General features: G+C 39.4%; 1 protein-coding gene across 4 annotated transcripts in view; it reads right to left on the bottom strand.

The window, feature by feature from the left end:
* Positions 1–21,658, bottom strand: part of ABCD4 (ATP binding cassette subfamily D member 4) — a 1,648,172-nt gene that overhangs the window by 1,122,901 nt on the left and 503,613 nt on the right. The gene's annotated exons all lie outside the window — the stretch shown is intronic.

Genomic DNA, 21,658 nt, shown 5'->3' with positions numbered 1-21,658 from the left:
CAACCTAACACCCTAATAATGGGTGATTTCAATTACCCTACCATTAACTGGGAAAACTACTTGTGTACCAACTCTTGTGCTCGACGTTTTCTGGAAGTCATAAATTCCAACACCTTGGGCAACTGGTGTTCCACACCAGAGGTCAACTCCTCGTTGGTCAGATCTGACCACAAGCTAATCACCCTAGATATCCACATCCCACCCCCACCCCTAATTAGGGAAACCACCGTAAAAAATTTCTCCAAAGCCAAGTTCACGCTTCATAAGAGAAGTGTCAAACTTCACGACACCCATGCTGATGGACAATAGAGGTACGAATGGTGCTGAATCCAAACAAATGCACTTTATAAGCACTTACATGAGTGCATGGATCGTGCAATCCCTAACAGAACCAAGATGCTATCCTCCACAAAAAGGAAGCCATTCTGGTAGTCCCCTGCCATAAACAAAGTCTACAACAGAAGATAGAAGCCGTTGCAAAAAAAAAAAGAGTAAAATCCCATGATTGGAGGAACTCCGTCAGCAGCCTCAGTAAGAAGCTGAGATCCCTCATAAAATCCTCCAAAGCTAGTTACGAAAACAAAATCGCCACTGATTCTACAGGCAGCCACAAAGCATTCTATAGCTATGTCAAGAATCTCAATGGCAACACTCAGATCTGCTCTGAGTTACAGCACAATGGCACTAAATATACAGAACCAACTGATATTGCCAATATCCTGGCAGATAGGTTCAGTGCTAACTTTGCCCCTCTCTCACCCCCTAAAGGGCCCATCTCTATACCGGAAGAATGCAAGTTCTTGTAATAATGGCTGTACAGGTAAAAAAAAACACACTCTCCAAAGCCAAGAACACAGCATCCATGGGACATGACAACATCCCAGGCTGTGTTCTACATGAACTACAGAACAAACTGGCACCCCACCTAAGTACCATGTTCAATCATAGTCTCACCTCAGGCTTTGTACCCACTGAATGGCGCACAGCAACAGTTATCCCACTCCACAAAGGGAGAGCCACCATGGACCCCGGGAACTACCGCCCCATTAGCCTGACTAGCCTGGTCTGCAAGGCTATGGAATGTATCATCATGGAACTTACAAACAACGACATTGGTAATCTCCAAACTCTGGACCCTACCTAGTTCAAGTTTGTAAAAGGCAGATCATGTCTCCTAAACCTGACAGACTTCTTTGAAGGGGTCACCAAAGCTATAGATGAGGGTAAGGTGGTTCACACAGCCTATTTAGATCTCGCCAAGGCTTTCGACACCATGCCCCACTCTAGAATTATAGATAAACTCACTAAACTAGGTATAAATCCTAGGTCACAAGATGGGTTACCAACTGTCTCACTGACAGAACCCACACATTGAAAGTAGCAGACTCTAAATCCAACTTCAGACCAGTGACAAGTGGACTACCACAGGGTTCAGTCCAAGGTCCTCTCCTGTTTGGTACCTACTTCTCTGAAGTACAGGCTAACACAGAAGGTCTTTGGCTAACAAAGTTCGCAGATGACTGCAAACTAGGAGCCATAATCAAAACTCCTAATGATGTGGACATCCTACAAAAGGGCCTCACTGAGACAGATGCCTGGTGTCAATGCCATGGCCTCAAGCTCAATGCCAAAAAATGCATTGTTATCCCTTTTGGTAAAAACTCTGTACCCATGAACTACCACATAGGCAGTAGTCTATTTAACACCGAAGGTGTGATGAGATCTTGGGACACAGGTGGACAGTAGTCTCTCCTTTGATAATCACATCGCCACAGTAGTCAGGAAATCCTTCTACTTGGCACACCTCATCACAAAAGGTTTCTCAACCAGGAAAAAATAGGTCATTGCTCCCCTCTACTCATCACTCAGACCCGTTAGAGTACAACGCTCCTTTTAGTATGTACCTCACAAGACATCTACAACAACTGGAAAGGCCGCAGAAATACCTCACAAAGAGGATTACCGGCCTCAAATAGATGCCCTGCACAGACCGTCTCAAAAAACTCTAGCTTTACTCTGTCGCATATTGCCTACTCAGAGGCAATCTCTGCCTAACATGCAAAGCTATGTCAAACCCAGAGCTGTTGGACATGCTCCACTTAAAAAATCCCAATCCCTCCAAGCTACACGCTCTAGGGACCTAAACTTTGTCACCACAATAAACAGAACATGTTGGAGGGATAGATTCCTGTCCTAGAGACTTCCCAACTCTGGAACAAACTACTTATCTGTATCAAACAAAGCTCCTCATAAGCACTCTTCAAGAAAAATCTTGATGATTGGATGGGAGATAGGAAATTCACCCCGGGGATCACTTTTGTGGCTCTACTTGACAGGGGCACAAGAAAATAATTTTCTTGGGTGGCAAAAGCCAGGGTATCATTCAGCTAGGCTTATATAGGCCCTAGGGCCAATAGCCTAGTACCTACCTATGAACCTATATTATAGCTAAAGAATACGGACTAGGACATTTGTATAGGTTCTGAATTTGTGCGTTTATCCATCCCAAAATAAATCTTGTACCCATCTCATACTTAAAAATATGGAGTTTCAAATGACAGCCAGAAAAAGGTACTTCCTGAAGCCAGGCCTGGAGACAGTATTTAAAAAATGAACACCTAGTCAACTTTTGGCTAGGTGAACTCATGCAAACTGAATTCAGCTCAAAAGGTAATAAGGAGTCTCCCTGTGGATTCAGGACTAACAAGACAAATGCTAGGGGAATCCGTGTAATGCCAATTAAGTGTCAACCAGGATTAAGATTTATGACATGCTACACATTTGCAATGGAAACTGGTGGCCGATCTACAGCTTGTGCAGGAAGATGAAAAGTACCAATTACATTTAGTTGGCCTTACCTTTACATACCGTAGGTCTGTAACCAGATTTCTGAAGTGGGGTGGTCTCCCTTATTTTTAGGGTTGGTCCTCAGGGAAGGTCTCAAATAGATGGAGACACTTAGAAATTCCAGACTGGGTGCTGTCCAGTGAAATTTGTACAAGTAAATTAATGACTTGGCTCAAAGTGGGTGTATGGTGGGTGTATGTACCAAAAGAAAAACTATCTGCTGTTTGTGCATATGTACCTAATGGCTGCTTACAGTATTTACCCTTCTTAGAGACCTCGGGTGCTTTGCCCAACATTACACCACCTATGGACTCTTGCAGACTTGATGCTCATGTGGGGAATGATGGAACTACCCAGAGATGTGTGATTTGGAGAACAGCCTGCCTGACCAGAGCCAGAGTGATAAACAATTTTTTGACTTCCAAGATGGTAATAGAATGCCCATAACAAATACCTTGTTTGAATACAAGGATGAAGTGTATATGATGCCACAACACACTAGGCTAAAGATCAGTTACTAACCTTATAGCAGAGTTATCCAATCAGAGACCATGTTATGGATACTTGGGTCAAGAAAGGTACTAAGCTGCCAACTGATCCGTCGTGAGATAAAGCAGACTGGACAGACCAGGGAAAGTAGAAAAGGTGTCCTGGAAACACCAAGCCAATACTTGTGCATGAAAACTTTAAGCTTCAATCGCCAGAACAGTATCTCCTGCCTACCTGGGGATGATGGAGATATGTACAGGCTGAAATGACACCGTCAAGATCTCAGTAAATGAGGTGGCAGCAAGAAGCAGTGAAAATAGGTGGATTGTGCTTGTAATGAAGGTGACCCTGAAACCTGATGCCCAACACCAGAGGGGACAGATGTGTTTAGATTAGATTAAAGAAAGAAACTTTCCATACACTGCTAGTAAGGTAAGTACAGCTGTAGAAGTAAGCTTTCCATAACAATAGATGTTTAGATCACTGTTGTAGCATCCTAAGCTAAATGAGTTACAGCCTACCTAGGATATGATCAGCTTTCAAAGCTTAAAGGTACTACATACACTAACTGCCAGCAGCTCAATATTAGTTGGACAAAACTAAATCCTTCAGGAAAGCCAATCAACTGTACGTCTCCTATGAAGGTAAGAAGAAAGGGCAACCAATGTCAAAGCAAACCATTTTGAAATGGGTGTTTCATACTATTTTGTTATTCTCGCCATAACAAGCCACTTCCAGGCAGGAATATGGTCCACTGTACTAGGGTTTTGGCGTCTTTTGTGACTTTTTGGAGAGAACTGTACTCTAAAATGTATGGTGAGAAGTAAAACAATAAGCAATCTCAGGGTCACTGCTGCATGCTATTTGGTGCCTACAAGCAGCAAATTGGTCCTCAGTCCACACTTTCACAAAATATTACAAATTGGATTCTTTTTCCAGGTCCAGAAATGGCTTTGAAAGGATTATTCTCCATGGGCTGCTGGACTCCAACATCTTCCACCTCTGTATAAATTCCTAAGCCGTGGTTAAACTTAGCATAACAGTAAATGTTCTAATCGATCACCACTGCAGCAGTCGTCCCCCATGTTTGGATTTTTGATCCATTTCCAGATTGTGTATGTTTATGTCATTGTATACATAGTTACTTTTGTTTTATTTTTCCTTTCAGGGTTATAGTCTTCTATCTTGAGGCAAGAAAGCTCTGAAGATTTTGGCACACTAACTGCCTTTTTTATGTAGTTATGCTCGAGCTACTGTCAGGGTAAGGAAGGTGCCCTTATGCTTTGAAAGCCGGCCAGTGGTCATATCCTATTACAAGATATAACCCAATTAGCTTAGGCTACTGCAACAGTAATCCAATGTTGAACTTGCCTCTTGATATGCTCAGCAATCCAACAATACAGGAAAGCAGCAGCTCCCAGAGTGAGGGCCTGGGTGTGGGAGGGATTTGTGGAGGCCATAAAGAATGACTTGCAGATGGCCTTAAAAATCTTTTTGGCAAAGCATCCAGTGACTAAGGAGAGTAATCAAAATATTACTTGGGCTGTTTTCAGCAAGGGTGGATATATGCTGCCTTTGGATGAAAACACTTTTGAGTGGTGGAGATTGCACTTTGATGAATTCATGAAACCAGTATACAAACTTTCCTCTGTGCTGACAGTATCTAAAGCATTTGGTGGAAATGGATTCATAGTTGAGGTCACAGCAAGGACAAAGCACTGCTCCTGCTGTGGGAGTGGATGAGATTTACATAAAAATGCTACAAGCACTGGATACTGCTGGAGTGTTGAGGTTACATTCCTTTAAAAGGTTGTGTGGAAAGCTGTGTCAGTGCCTCTGCACTTACAAACTGGGGTAATTGCTCCCATTTAAAAAGGGTCAGGCAGGGGAATTTCAGCTGTACAGGTATTACACTCCTCAGTCTCCCTGAAAAATAAAAAGTACTATGATGCTGGAAGGAAAATGTCCAAACATTCTGCCACTGATTCAGAAGCAGGAATGGAGATTCTATCCTGTCATGGAGCAGTGGTTTACTTATTTATTCTTTTTTGACTAGGTTAGTCTTACTAGGCTAGTAACATCTTTTCGGGAGAGACCCAAGGAGGTATTTATACTACTAAGGGAAATTTGTCCAGGGCATCGGGGATCTTCCACTACTCTTTTCGTATCAGGGATGCAATTTGCAGTTACACTTCCAGCGTCCTGTCCAGGTACACAGACAGCATGGAGAAGCGAGGAGCAAGCATGGAGGAGAAGGAGGTGAATGATAGTTTACAGGAAATCAAAACGAAAAGTCAAACCAGAAATATAAAAGGCAACTGTGAAACACACCAACACAGTAGGAAAAACAGTTTATTTAGTGCTTTCATCCGCCAAATGGCTGGACTTCCTCAGAATACAAACCAGACACTGAACAAGCATATAAATACCCGCCCAATTAAGGTCAATAGCACCAAGTAATTAATTCATTGAATAATTGATGCTTAATGCATAAAGACAAAATTAAAGTGAAATGCCTAATGCTTATAAGACAAATACAAAAATGAAAATGAAAACATACACAATGTATATTGTGTATGTTTTCATTTTTGTATTATACAAAAATGAAAATGAAAACATACACAATGTATATTGTGTATGTTTTCATTTTTGTATTTGTCTTATAAGCATTAGGCATTTCACTTTAATTTTGTCTTTATGCATTAAGCATCAATTATTCAATGAATTCATTACTTGATGCTATTGACCTTAATTGGGCGGGTATTTATATGCTTGTTCAGTGTCTGGTTTGTATTCTGAGGAAGTCCAGCCATTTGGCAGATGAAAGCGATAAACTGTTTTTTCTACTGTGTTGGTGTCTTTCACAGTTGCCTTTTATATTTATAGTTTACAGGAAGAATGTGTAGCAATGGTGAGGGCAATCAAGCCTTCACAAGGGTTTGTTTTTGACAGACGAAAACGAAGGCGCTGAAAAAAAAATGGAAGACATGGCAACCCTGCAGAACTAAGGTGAAGACATTCAGGACACACAGGTGTTATTTCAACAAAAGCTGCTCAAGGGTGAAGGAGAATCACAGGTGGAGTGTACTGTTACAACCCTCCAATCAGAAGGGTTACGGGATGTGTATTTAAAAGACTTAATACAGCAAAGTGAACCAGAAAGCGAAAAAGCAGTACCATGGGGTGAAATAATGGAAAGAATACTAGAAGTACAAGAAATCAGGAGAGAGAACAAAAAGTCGTATGCGCAGACTGTAAGAGAGGGAGAAAAGAAAATGGAGGTGAAAAGAAACCATTGTGTCAGAGTAAACAGTAAAATGGAAAAAGAACTTGATAGCTGTAAAATATTGGATAATGTTATTTCACCACCGGGTACTGAACTCAGAAAGGTAAGCACATTTATTTGTATTAGCAAATTCTCTGTGACATTGTCTTTGAAGACGCACAATACATGGAAAACATTTTAGAATATGAGAAAAAAAAAAAAGAAATGATAGTCCTTGGAAATCATGTGCAGTACAAGCTTTTAATAGAGACAAAAAAAAGAATGTATATACAATTTCTTACAGAGGTAGAAAAAGACTTTAAGAGACTATTTAAAAACTGTGTGTAGTGAAGTAATGGACATTAAAGATTTATGATAACAGAGGTTTATGGACTAGGGGATGGGACTGTGGAGTTATTTTACAAACGCAAAATGAAAAGATATAACATGTGCCTAACATAATCAATGTGGAAGGAAATAGGGGGGTTGTAAATTTTAGGGGACAACCAAAGACTTTGAGTAAAAATTACCATTTAATTAACCGTGATAAAAAGAAATGTTTCATTTGTGGTCCAACTGGCCATGAAGCAAAAAAAAAAGTGAAAAAAACGTATAAAGTATGAAAAAAATTGGACATTCATTGATGGATTGTAAAGTAAAAGAAAAACATACACAGGAAAGAAAGGTAGACCAAGTAAGAGAAATTGTTTTAGTAAATAACAGAAGAGATGCAAAAAGAAAATAGAAATGAGGAAGATATAAGAGATAAAAGAACATATAAAGGAAGAAAAGGAAAAAAGAGAATGAAAAATTAAATAATTCATGTGAAACGGGGGGAAGATAAATGGATAAGAATCAAAAGTGAAATAAATTCCATTGAGAAAAGAGTGAAAGATAGAAAACACAAATTTAAAAATACATGTATAGGAGAAAACAAAAAAGGAAAGGGATAAAAGTAATAAATATTTTTCTACAAAGTCAGAATCCTAGCTATATAATGTGAATAATATAATGAATGTACAATGAAGGTTAGGAGTGTTGGAATGGTGTAGATTGTTAGATATGGATATCATAATATTGAGAGAGATAAGAATAACAGAAAAAGAAAGAATACAAGTAAATAGGTTATGGGAAGGGAAGGTTACATGGAATATAGTTGAAGAAAAATGCTCATGCATAGCAATTTTATGTAAAGAAAGTATAACAATGAGTAACAAGGTCACACAGACAAACCAATTAGTAAAAACTAAAAGAAAAATCTAGCCAAGCTAGACTTTCCGCTGTGTAATTCCTTAAAACCTCTTGCATTAGAGGTAAAGTACAGTTTTGTACCTACTATAAATGTAGATGTCCGATAGACATGCAACTGCAGTCATAACATGTGGGTTGTCCTGCCTCAGGCAGCCCTCAGTCGGCCGGATTCCAAAGTCTGGGTCTGACGTCGGCTGATGTCGCATTTCTCTCCGACGTCAGAGCGGCTGGAGTATATAAGCATCAGCCAACGCCATTTTCTTCAGTGTTTCTTGCCCCAGATGCCAGGTGCCCTCCAAGGAAGGCTGCAATCAAATTGGAAGACAAAAACAGGATTCCAAACAAATAAATGAGCAATAAAACAAATACACCATAACAGATATCCCCAGCTAAGAGTAACAGGGATAGGAGTGGACCCTAGGCATAGAGGGGTATGGAGGGAGGGAAAATCCGACTGCAGTTGCATGTCTATCGGACATCTACATTTATGGTAGGTACAAAACTGTACTATGTCCTTCAAGAATGCAACTGCAGTCATAACATGTGGGTAGAATACCATAGCTTAGCTGGGGGAGGAGGAATGCTCTAGGGAAAAGATGGTGTGGCAATCAAACCCTGCAGGACTGCCGAAGCAAAGCCGGCTCTGGATCTGGAGTATAGAGGGAGATTGTAGTGTTTGGAAAATGTATGCACGGAGCTCCATGTAGCAGCTTCTAGAATGTCCTTAGTAGGCACCCCTCTTAAGAATGCTGTAGAGGTGGCTGTAGCTCTGGTGGAATGTGGTCTGACATTGGCTGGAACAGTCTTTCCATGAAAGGAATAACAGAATCTGATGCAATGTCCAATCCATTTTGAAACAGTCTGCTTTGAAATTGCTTTTCCTTGAACTGCAGGGGCGTAAGCTACAAAAAGTTGTTCAGACATCCTACTGGCCTTGGTTCTGTCCAGGTAGTATCGAAGTTGTCTGTGAATGTCCAAGGTATGCAACAGTCTTTCCCCCTTATTCTCAGGATTGGGGAAGAAAGCAGGCAGATGAATGGCTTGATTTAAAGAAACCCTAGATACCACCTTTGGCATAAAAGTAGGGTTGGTCCTTAATGAAACCCTGTCTCTGTGAAAAATAATAAAGGGTGGTATTGCCATTAGGGCCTGTAGCTCCGAAACCCTTCTTGCTGAGGTAATTGCCAACAGGAAAGCTGTCTTCCATGAGAGAAATTTCAAGTCAACTGAAGCTGCTGGTTCAAATGGAGGTAGAGTCAGTTTTTCTAGGACAAAATTGAGGTCCCAGGCTGGCATTGGGGCCTTTCTTGGAGGCTTAATGTTCTTGATTCCCCTGAGGAATTGCCTTAGTAAAGGGTGTGAAAAAACAGGAGGATCAGTGTTGTATCTAGCTGAAATAGCAGATGCATGTATCTTTATGGAAGAATATGAGAGGCCGTTCTTTAACATATCTGCCAAATATTCCAAGATGAGTGGGATGTTCAACAATGATGCATATGTCCCTTGCTGGTATTCCAATTGATGAATCTTTTCCACTTTGCTAAGTAAACCTTTCTGGTGGATGGTCTTCGAGCCTCTGTTAGTATCCGCTGAACTTCCTTGGAGAGAGATAGGCTGAAGTTATTTATGGGATCTCCCAGGCTGTTAGCTGCAGTGTCTGAAGATTTGGATGCACTGTTTCGAAATTGTGTTGAGTCAAAAGTTGAGGCCATTGGGGAAGGGCCCACCTCCTGGTGTGACATATGCTCCGTAGTAGTGGGTACCAGTGTTGTCTTGGCCAGTCCGGAGCTATTATGATTCCCTTGGGTCTCTCTGCTTTGATCTTTAGTAATACTGAGGTCATCAGTGGCAGAGGTGGGAATGCATAGATTGTTAGGGAGTTCCAGTTGAATGAGAGGGCATCTATTTTCCAAGCTTTTGGATGGTATGTCCTTGTGCAGAATTTTGGTAGAAGATGGTTGAGGTGAGAGGCAAATAGGTCCACTTCTGGCTTGCCCCATGTCGAAGTGAGTTGTCTGAAGGCCTTCGGATGTAACCTCCACTCATGTGGATCTGTGAAATTCCTGCTTAGGCTGTCCGCCAACACATTGTCTTTTCCTGGAACAAACTGGGATTGTAACTGGATGTTCAGGCTCAGTGATTTCTCCCAAAGATGCATTGTCAGTCTGCAAAGGGGGTAAGAGTGGGTGCCCCCTTGCTTGTTTATGTACCACATCACAGTGGTGTTGTCTGTCCGTATCAGTAAATGACCTTGCTGGAGTTTGTGTTGAAAGGCCTCGATGGCATGCATTACTGCCAGCATTTCCTTTTGGTTTATATGCAGATGTGTTTCCTTTGGAGACCATTGTCCTTGTATACACCTGCCTTCCATGTGCGCCCCCCATCCAAGGTCTGAGGCGTCTGTGGTCATGGTCTGTGTTATCTGTGGTTTTTTGAATGACATACCTGTGTTTGCCTGGCTCACCAAGGCCCACCATAGGAATTCCTTTTGTAGGCATGGAATGAGCGGTATGATTGTCTCCAAGTTGTTGCTGTGTTGAGACCAAATGCTTTTTAGGTACCATTGAAGCTTTCTCATGTGTAGTCTTGCTAATGGAACCAGGAGAATGCAGGATGCCATGTAACCCAGGACCTGTAGGAATCTCCTTGCAGTCATCTGGGTGATTTGAAGTAATGAGTTAACTTCTCTTGCTTGTCTTCTGTCAGGTAAGCCATCTGAGAGGCTGTGTCTAGTTTGGCTCCTAAGAAGATTATTTGCTGGGATGGCTGCAGTCTTGACTTTTGGAAGTTGACTGTGTATCCCAGAGCTTGAAGTAATCGTATGACATAATCCAGGTTTTTTGTCAACATCAATTTATCGTCCGCTTGTATGAGGCAGTCGTCCAGGTATGGGCAAATTTGTATCCCCTGGAGCCTGCAATGAGCAATTACTGAAGCCAGGCATTTTGTGAATACTCTAGGCGCAGTAGATAAGCCAAATGGCAATGCTGAGAATTGATAATGCTCTGGCCCTGCGAGAAATCTGAGGTATCTTCTGCAGCTGTGTCTGATAGGGACATGCAGGTATGCCTCCTTGAGGTCCAGAGTAATCAGCCAAGACCCCTTGCCCAGCATGGGAAGGAGTTGCTGTAGAGTCAGCATTTTGAACTTTGGTACTATGAGAAAGGTGTTTAATGCGGACAAGTCCAGTATTGGTCTCCATTGAGATTCTTTTCTTGGAACAAGGAACAGTCTTGAGTAAAACCCTGGTCTTGTTCTTGTTGTGGAACTCTTTCTATTGCTTTCATCCGAGTCAGCAGAGTGATTTGCTTGATAGCCTCTGCCCTCTGGTTTTGTGGTAGGTTTGGCATGCCTTGTTTTCTTGGTAAGGTATGAAAATGAAACCTGTACCCTCGGTCTATAATGTCCAAAATCCATTTGTCCTTTGTCAGTCTGTGCCAATTTTCTGCAAACAGAGATAATTTCCGCCAAGGGAGCTTCTATTTGTTCCCTGGTAGGCGGTAGTAGAGGAAAGTCATTGAGATTGTGGTTGTGGGGCAGGTGAAACCCCTCGTCACTTCTTTGGTTTCCTGGCTGCCATTGTCGCCCCTGTAAGGGCCTCTGTATTGGCCTCTTCCTCGGCCACGTCTGTTCTTACCCCTTTGAAACTTTTCTGGATTAGGAAAGGACCAGTTTTTTGAAGGCCAATTCCTACTGAATCTGGAGGGTTGAACCTGGAGGAAATCTTTCACCGTCTGAACTGATTTTGCTTTTTCTTCGATGGTCTTTAACACATCCTTAGCATTCGCACCAAAGAGCTTGTTCTTTTCCAAAGGTGCATCCAGAAGTTTTGCTTTTACATGATCTGGTAGAGGTTGATGTTTTAACCAAGCATGTCTACGAATGACTGCCCCTGTCATAGCTGCCCTACATGAAGCTTCCAGTGCATCATATCCACACTGCAGGAAGTGATTGCTTACTTGCTGAGTGTTATGTACAGCTTCCTGCAAAGTCTTCCTGTCTAAAGGATCAGGAGTGGCTAATGTTTTTTTGTAAATCTTCTAACAGGTAATCCTGATATTGTAACATATGAAAAAGGCAATTTAAAGCTCTCATAGATAAGGTAGTGGATGTGTAAATCTTTTTGCCCCATCTCTCTAATGACCTAGCTTCCCTGTTGGAGGGCAATGGATTTTTAGAGGTGGAGGCTGAAACTCCTTTAGGCCCCTGTGAAATAGTTTCCAAATCAGCAGTATGGGCCCTGAATAAATGGGAATGAGTTTCTGGGACCCTGTAATACCTGTCTGGCTTGGCTGGAGCAGGAGAAAGAGAATCAGGGGTAGCACTAGAGTCAGAATATAAATCATCCAGAACATCAAGTACAGGAGGAATAGCTAAGGGCCTGTGCTGGGGCTTCTTAAGGAAAGTCCGAAGGCGTTTCCTAGAATCAGAATATTCCTGACCCTGCCACTTGAAATGTTCCCTCATGGTGTGCAGAACTTCCCCAAAAGAAATATCCTCAGGAGGGAGGCCGAGGGATGGAATCTTCTGCATCCGAGTCCTCATAGGTCTGGAAGAGCTCTTCCTGGCTATCAGAGTGGACAGAGCCCTCAGAATCTTCATCTGAAGGAATAGGGTCAGAGGGTTCAACCCGGGGCCTTTTATCAGAAGGAGGCTGGGATCCTCTCTCAGGATGGGCCTGTGAACCTCTAATCATGGAAATTAAATCAGCAGCCATGGACATAATTTGTGTCTCTGGAGTAGGCTGAGGTAAGGATTTAGAAAAAATATGCTTTGTTTTGCTGGCTGCCTTAGCCCTAGTGCAGGCCTTAATAGACACGGCCATAGGAGGCCTGGCAGCTCCACGTGCAGGAGTGACCTTGTTTACAGCAATGGTCTCAGGCATTTCCTCGGTTTCGGTATCCGGAGGAAAATCGATAACTGGCGTCGGAGTGATGTCCGGAATCGGAGTCGTCGGTAATGCAGTGTCTTCAGTTCGGAGCGGTGGAGAGACCGTCTCAGCGGGAACTGGAGCACTCGCGCTAGGTTTTGGCGTGGAGTCGGTGGTAGACGCGGGCCGAGGATGTCGGTCCCGGTCTTTTCGCTTTTTGGGAGTTTGCGATGTCGGAAGATCCGACGGCATGGTGTAAGCAAATTTATCGGCGAAAAAATCTTCAGCAAACTCCGCCCGGTGCCTGAGAGTGCGCTTGTTGAAGCGAGCACAGGCTACACAGGCCGAGAAGTCGTGGTCTGGGCCCAGGCAAGGAAGACAGTAAGAGTGGAAATCCTTATGAGGTATTTGTTTACCACAAGAAAGACAATTGTTAACTTTTTCAGTAATTTCTGACATCGGCTGAGGCAAGAAAAGGTCCCCAACGGGGTACTTGGCTTTTTTGATGACTTCGGTATCGATGAATGCAGGAGCTGACCGACCGGCACTTGCGAACTGCTTCTGCTTCGGGCACCGCGCGGCAAGAAAGACTGAAGAAAATGGCGTCAGCTGATGCTTATATACTCCAGCCGCTCTGACGTCGGAGAGAAATGCGACATCAGCCTATGTCGGACCCAGACTTTGGAATCCGGCCGACCGAGGGCTGCCTGAGGCAGGACAACCCACATGTTATGACTGCAGTTGCATTCTTGAAGGACATCGTGGATATATGCAAATGACCCTTTAAGGACATCAGGTGTTTCAGCTATATGGCAGTTCTGAATGTCCATGATGTTTTTAAACCCCACTAGCTGTGGACATGCACGTTTCAGCCTCCTTATGGCCTCATCAGCACAGTACAAGTGGAATGTTTGGCTAACATTTGGAAACAGAGGGTTGCCGTACCCAGCTGATGTCCATGACCATCGGGGGGGGGGGTCTGCAAAATATCCTAATTAACAAACTAAAACAATGAGCAACAAGGACACACAGACAAACAGATCAGTAAAAACTAAAAGAAAAATCTAGCCAAGCTAGACTTTCCACCAGTTTGTTAGTTGGGATACTTTGTAGTCACCCTAATGATTATGGATCAGCTGGGTACAACAGCCCTGTGTTTCCAAATGTCAGCCAAACATTCTACTTATACTGTGCTGATGAGGCCATATGAAGGCTGAAACATGCATATCCACAGCTAGTGGGGTTTGGCTTTATTGGCCTGAATTTGTCCATAACATACTTAAAAGAGTAAAAAAGGCATGAACATTCAGAACTGCCATATAGATAAAACATCAGATGTCCTTAAAGGTCATTTACATATATCCCATGTTACCTCTAATGCAACAGGTGTTAAGGAATCACATAGTGGAAAGTCTAGCTTGGCTAGATTTGTTTTCTTTTAGATTTTAATGTAAAGAAAGTATAGAAATTCTGGATTATACATTAATATTAATATTCTTCCTAATACTACTAGATACAAGATTCAGATATATAGGGTGGTTACAATTTATGCATGTACTTTACAGAAGCAAACCGAGGTTGTGTTCAGGAAAATGTTTGATTATGTTAGTCTGAATATACAAGTTATAGTAGTGGGAGACCAACTATGATTTAAGACACAGAAGAAAACAAGGGACAGATGTAAAGGTTATTTCAGATATGATTAAAAGTGGTAAGATGCATTTACGGGGAAACAAACATTGGACATACAAAAGGGGCAATTTGAGAACTGAAATTGATTTTATATTATCAGAGAGTTTAAAAACATTACACAAGGGGTTAAAATAATGGGTTTCTCAGACAATGTAGCAATATGGATAGAGATTCAAGAGAAATGGGTTATATAAAAATAGGCAGAGGTATAAAACAAATAAATGAAACAGATTTAAATGATTATGCAAAGAAAATAATCCATCAGTTATGGTTAGACCATACAGACATGAGAAGACTTCATAAAGACTGGAAAAGTTAGTGGATTAGCTTAAAAGAAAAATATAAAAAAGCGGTATTGGAATGGCAAAGGACATAAAGAATACAAGATGGTTGCAAATATAGGATCATCAGTAATTAAGACTTTAAAGACATAAGTAATAAACAAAAGTTTCTAGAAAAAGAAAGAAAGCTATATGAAATGAATAAAAAAATTAAAATGTTTAAACAAAGATATTTTTTTACAAGGAAAAAAGTAGTAGCAGCACCACGGTTTACTATTGGAAATGTGAACATCACTCAGTCGACAGTCGTATGGTCGAACGCATAAGGTCGGAAACACAGATGTCGAAGACATTATAATCAATCGAGGAACGGTTTTAACATGGGTCGAGGTAGGGAAGATGTTTGTAGTAGGGAATAATACTGTACACCTACCTCGACCCATGTTAAAACCGTTCCTCGATTGATTATACTGTCTTCGACATCTGTGTTTCCGACCTTATGCGTTCGACCATACGACTGCCGACTGAGTGATGTTCGCATTTCCAATAGTAAACCCAGCACCACACCTAGGTAAAGTGGTTAAAGAAAATAGAAGAACACTAAAGAAAGATGAAGGAAGTGTTGTTAATACACAAAAAGAAATAATGGTGACAATAAGACAATTTATGAAAACTTTTTTTAAATAGAAAAATATAGGAAACATGAATGGAACTTAAAAAAAAATAACTGAAGATCATAAGAGAATGGAGGAAGAGATTACAATGACAAAATTAAAAAAAAAAAGTTTTGAAAACAGTAAATGTGGAAGAGCCACAGGATTAGACAGAATTGAATATCTAATGTATAGAGATATGCAAGAATGGCAAAAAAAGTATATTTTTTTTAGAAGTGTTGAATGAGTGGTTCGAAAAAAGGGTAAATGAAAAAAATATGTATGGGTGCAATGAAATTTATATGGAAAAAAGGAGAAAGAACAGATATAAAAAAATGGAGACCACTAGTGCTGAACAATATTGATTATAAGATTTTTATGAATATGGTAGAAAAAAGAATAGTAAGCAAAGCTAATAATCTCTCTCCTTCTTTTGGATTTTCCCATTAGAGGTTGCCACAGTGGAACAACGGTCTGCAGAATGATTGGCAGTGGAGTTCTACAGTGTCAAGTTGCCAGCCCGGCACCCAACCTTCCACATAAGGTGTGGACACACACATCTAGGGCCAATTCAGAGTGTCCAATCCACATACAGCATGTTTTTGGGATATGGGAGGAAATCAGAGCAGCCAGAGGAAACCCATGCAACCGCAGGGAGGACATGCTGAGAACTGAATTGGACAACCTCTTGCTGTGAGGAGGCAACGCTAATGGCTGTACCACCGTGGCCACCAAAGAAAAGCTAATAAGCTACTGAATGAAAATTTTTGGAATAAAAGGAAAAGAAAGTCAAGAACTTTTAATAAGATGACATAATAAAGAGAAAAACAGAATGAAAAATATTAATAGGGGGTGTAAGTAAAGCATTTTATACAATACAGCATGAGATACTATGGGAAATTAAAAAAAAAAACATAATGTAAGTAATAAAATAATTAACATTCTGATATTTGTGTATAAAAATAAAATAAAATTAGCAGTTAATGGTTGGCTAAATAAGAAAATAGAAATAAAAAGCGATATCGAACAAGGATGTACAGCAAGTAATATTTTATTTGCATTAATTATGAATGCAAACGTTAAGATAAATTTAGTATTAGACGCTAAATATCGCACACCAGAGGGAGTTCAGATTCCAGTAATGTTTTCTTTTGCAGATGATCTAGTAACAGTTCTGAAAAAATGAAGACTGGATGACAATAGCTATTTTTAAATACTTCAAGAATTAGGAGTGTTAGGTCTGAGTATTACTGAGAAAAAGAGTAAAGGATTGGGATTTTTGGAAAAAAGAGGGTATTCAGTTTAAGTAGAAATAGAAATATTGGGAATAAAATTTGGTAATGAACAACAGAGATTGATACAATGGAAGAATATGAAACCTAAAATAAGAAATATTTGTATGTTCTGGAGAACATTTAAACTTATGTAAAGAAAAAAGTATGTTTACTCGATTCAGTAATATTGCACATCTAGCAAGATTTACTTGCTATTGTATTTATGATACCAGTGGAATGTGAAAAAGAATAGTCTGTTATTTGCATTTATATGGGCATCAAGATTGAACTCTATTAAAAGAGGAATCCTTTATGTTATGAAAAATGGAGGTTTGGGTTTAATAAATCCAATTGTGCATACAGTTTAATTGAATTTATATAAAGTATTAACAGGTATAACGGAAAACATGGTTAATAAAAATAATAGAAGAAAGGTATAAAGCAATTTGGGAAAAACTTAAATATTTAAAAAGTAAAGGAAGTGCTTGTACGGAAATTAAAATATATCAAGAGAAAATATTATGGAAGATTGATTTAAGTAATACAGAAAGAAACAGGAAGGCATGATATGAAAATATAATGGGTAAAATGTAATATAATTATCCATGGAAGCATTTGAGAGAAAGAAAAATAAAAGCTATAACAGCAAGAATGAAAATATGTGAAAATATGTAGAATGTACAGATTTTCTGTGAAGATTATCCATAAGTAAGTCTCCAGTAAAGGTAAACATGGCATATAAAAAATAAAAGTAAGTTAGTGGATATTGTGGTGAAATGGAAACTACTAAACACGCTTTTTTTGAAATATAAGAGAGTAAATCAATTATGGGAAGAACTGTGAAAAAGAATGTATAAAATGATTGAAAAGCATAAAAAGTATGGATATAGCCATGATAGAATGTGGATACTATGAAAATATGAAACAAAATGATGTAGATAAATTAGATAAAAATTGTTTTGTATAATATGGATTGTTTGGAATGAAAGAATGAATGACAAACTTTAATGGGAAATGGATGTTGTCAGAAATTTTGAAGAAAATAAGATTTTGGTTGTGGAAAAAGGAGCGGGGGAATCAAAACATTAAAAAATTGAAAATATGTTAGTTGTAAATAAGCTATAAAGGTTTGTATACAGAATCTATATATTGTATATTCTGAATTTTAATAAAGGACCCCTACTCTTTAAAGCTGCTAGATGGCACCAGAGAGATCCTACAGCAGCATGGAAGAAGCCTAAGAGAAAAAGCAGAATGCAGGAGGAAAGAAAAGCTATGGAGAGCTTAGATGTGGAAATGAGAATTGAGAAAAAAATTGTTAAGATATGGAGCTTCAGAATATAAAGCTAGATTCCGGTGTGGTGGCTGTCACAAATGAGAACAGTGTAGGTGTCTCAATGGAGAAGGAAGCAAGAGAGGTTGTTGAAGTGGTACCAATAACAGAGTTGGCATCAGGAGGGCTTGAAGATGATGTTCTGTTAAAAATAGAGCAGGATGATCCAGGTGACAGTTCTGCTGTTTCATGGGGTAAGATGGCAGATATTTTTTCAGAAGTGCTGAGGATGATCATGTGAAACAGAAACAGATGATGCTGCAGCAGAAAATATACCAGTAAAAACTTGTGCAGCAGTGACAATGTAAGAGGAAAGTAGCAACAAACTGAGAAGGTATCTGGTTTTGTAGCAGCAGATAATGCAGTAACTAAAACATATGCAGCAGTGACAGCAGACAAAAAAGGAGAGCAGCAACAAACTAAGTAAAACTGTTTTTAAAAAGAAGAAAAAGTGTGAGAATAACAAAAAAATTACCCTAACAGATAATATGTATGGGACAATTTGGTTAACTGTTCTGGGTTCTAAAGCTCAAGAAATTCAGTCTTTTATACATATTTTTTTCAATAAACATCTTTATTAAATTATCATATATGACACAGGCAATCTTACATTTACATAAATGAAAAACAAACATTGACACCACTTTAGTTGCAAACATTATACATCACAGAAACTATTGGAACAACTGTAGTTGCAAACATTATACATCACTTATATCACTTATAATCTATCCAGTTATTGTCAGTTAAGCATTATGGCTCATTCAAATCCTGCTTCTTAAACCTCACTCCTTCTCTGCATATATTGTTCCCACAATTCCCATTTTTCCTATGTAGTTTCCTCTGTCCCTTTTCTAAAGATCCAAATTCCAGTTTTATCTCTGTTACTATATTCACTACTTCTAGTAAGGTTGGTCTAGACTTTGATTTCCATTTTCGTTGGACCAATTAGTGTGTGGGTACACAATTTACCGCTGTAAACTGTTTTAGCTTCATTAATTTTGTATCCCGAGAAGATATGACACTGTCTTAAAATGTTCAACAACATTGTAATGTCCCTTTCTAGTTTTGTCATGTATAAAATATCATTTGCAAAGACAGACAGCTTTTCCTGACTACCATACCAATTATATCCTTGAATTTCTGAGACCCTTATTTTCTTTGCCAATCATTCTAAATATAATGCAAACAACAAAGGGGAAAGCGGATAACCATGCCTGGTTCCTCTACTCAAGCAGAAGTTATCAGAGAGGACCCCACATTTCACCTCTGATCCCTTATATATATACTCTGAATCAACCTTATAATTGTATCAGGGAAAGCAAATGCTTCCATTGCCCTGGTCATGAAGTCCCAGTCTACTCTGTCAAATGCTTTCTCTGCATCAAGACAACCAATAACAGTGGTATTTTGTTACATTCTGCTTCCCTCTGGATCATCAGTGTTCTATTAATATTGTCAAATGTTTGCCAATCCTCCACAAAACCACACTGATCCATATCTATATCACTTCTGCCATTCTTTTAATCATTATAGACATAAACACTTTATAATCACTGTTTAGTACTGAAATGGGCCTGTATGAAGCTGGATCCGATTGATCTTTACTCTGTTTAGGTATTACCATTACTACTGCCTTCTTCCAGGATGCTGGTACTACTCCTTCTCATAAAATACTGTTAGACAAAACCTATCAGATCTTTTATCAGTTTTCCCCTCCTAGCTTTCAAACTTACACAGGAATACCATCCATTCCTGGTGACTTTCCTGTAGCTTGGTTATACATAGCCATTTTATCTGATCTCTTCCTATCCGAACTGATATTGAGTCTCATCTACCACTAAGCTAGGCATATTTAATTCTTCCATAAACATTTCCATTTGTACCTTTTCTTGATTTACAAATTTCTCTGCTTTATACAAACTTTCATAACATTTTCAAAATATTTCTAATACTTCTAGAGGATCTCTTTTCTTCCTTGTTATAGGCTCCCTAAGTTTGGCGACAGCCTCTGCCATTTTCTGTTGCCTGAGTCGTTGTGCTAGAAGTTTTGTGCTCTAGAATTATTATCAAAAAAAAGTTAGCAACCTTTCTAAACTCGTGCATATTACTGAGGTAATCCCTTATTTTCTGTTTAGCATTCTGCAGTTGCTCCTTTTCTTGTTCAGACAGATTCCCACTATGTTGCAATACTTTAACATTCGTCAATCCCTCTAAATAATTCTGGTTAATTCTCAGCCATATCTCCCTTTCCTTTATTTCCACCCTAGTTTTAAACTCCACATTGATTTTATTGCACTCCTTACCAATATATTCAGAAAATAATTTCTATATTCTCTAGTAGCTCCTGAATTGGTTCCAAAACCCATTCCTTAAATTCCTCTCTTTTTCAATGGATAGGTGGGAAAGTACCAGTGTCTCATTTTTATTTTACTTCTTATTGGTACATGATCTGAAATAGTTATTGGGTGCATTTCAAGACATTCAATTAAATGTGCATATTCTTATCAGATATAAATACTATCTAGCCTAGTCCAATTTCTGTATCTTGCAGAATAATATGTAAATTCACTCCAAACTCCAAGTACTGCATTCACATATTCCATGCCAAACATTTTCATAAATTTCTTTAAAAATCTACCCTCCTTTGTTGTAGTTTGCCTTCTAGCACCCCCCAGACACATCTTCCCTGTTGCAAACCAAACTCCAGTCTCTACTTAGAAGTAATATTCCTTGTTGAAAGCCGATAATTTCTCCCAGATTTTTTTTATGCGCCATTATAGCAGTTTTAGGTGGAATGTAAATGCATGCCAGTGTAATAGCACTATTTATCTTCCATTATCTTTTTTCCTCTTCTATCATTACTGGAGTTCCTCTTGCAATAAAGATAAGTACTCTTATTTTGCTTTACCCCAGATATTCTGCTGAATAACCATCCTGAAAACCTCTTTTATCAAATTCACATGTTCAGTTCTTTCCCGGTGTGTCTCTTGTAACATAGCTATGGGTAGTTCACTGCTCTCTCTTTTTTATATTTATCTGTAAGACCACTCAGATTGAAAGACATTACAGAAAGCATCATTTTCTTACCCAGTTATTATTACCACCTTTTATGTGTAACTGCTTTTTTGTTAAATGTCTAGTACCAACTTATGTTACATGCATATACTGTTTGGCAGGTTGGTCTTTTATACAGTTGTTTTTTGTCATATCCATTTCAGCCTATGCCTTATCTTACATAACTTTTCATTTTTTGAAAGCCCTCAAACAGAACAACCCCCCAACCCCTCCTCCAATACCTATTAACTTAATAATAGCACTCAACACTATGTACATCTTCATACACTGCAGTTTATGCTTCCTAATAAGAACAAATGTTCTAAGTTGATAGCCACATAGACAGGCTAGAGTTAACCAAAAAGAAATGTTAGTCATGCTAAGATGCATGGTACAGCCTGTGCTACTAGTAAGTACTACTTGATTTTGTCCATCTATACAGCTCCCCAGCTGAGGAAACAATTGAATGCTTTCAGTAAACACTTTCTCCAAGCCATTTCTCTTTATCAAATTGTCTTCTAGTGACATGCAAACCAGACACAAAACTGCTACGGGGACCTTGTTTACCAGAAAAGCCTTATAACATTCAATATGCCTTTTCATTTACATGCTTTGTAATAAACTTGCTACTGGATAACCAGACACA

The sequence above is a fragment of the Protopterus annectens genome, chromosome 6.part0 (assembly GCF_019279795.1).
Source record: "Protopterus annectens isolate FY-2018-M chromosome 6.part0, PAN1.0, whole genome shotgun sequence".
NCBI lineage: Eukaryota > Metazoa > Chordata > Ceratodontiformes > Protopteridae > Protopterus > Protopterus annectens.
This window is presented reverse-complemented; position numbering and strand designations above follow the sequence as displayed.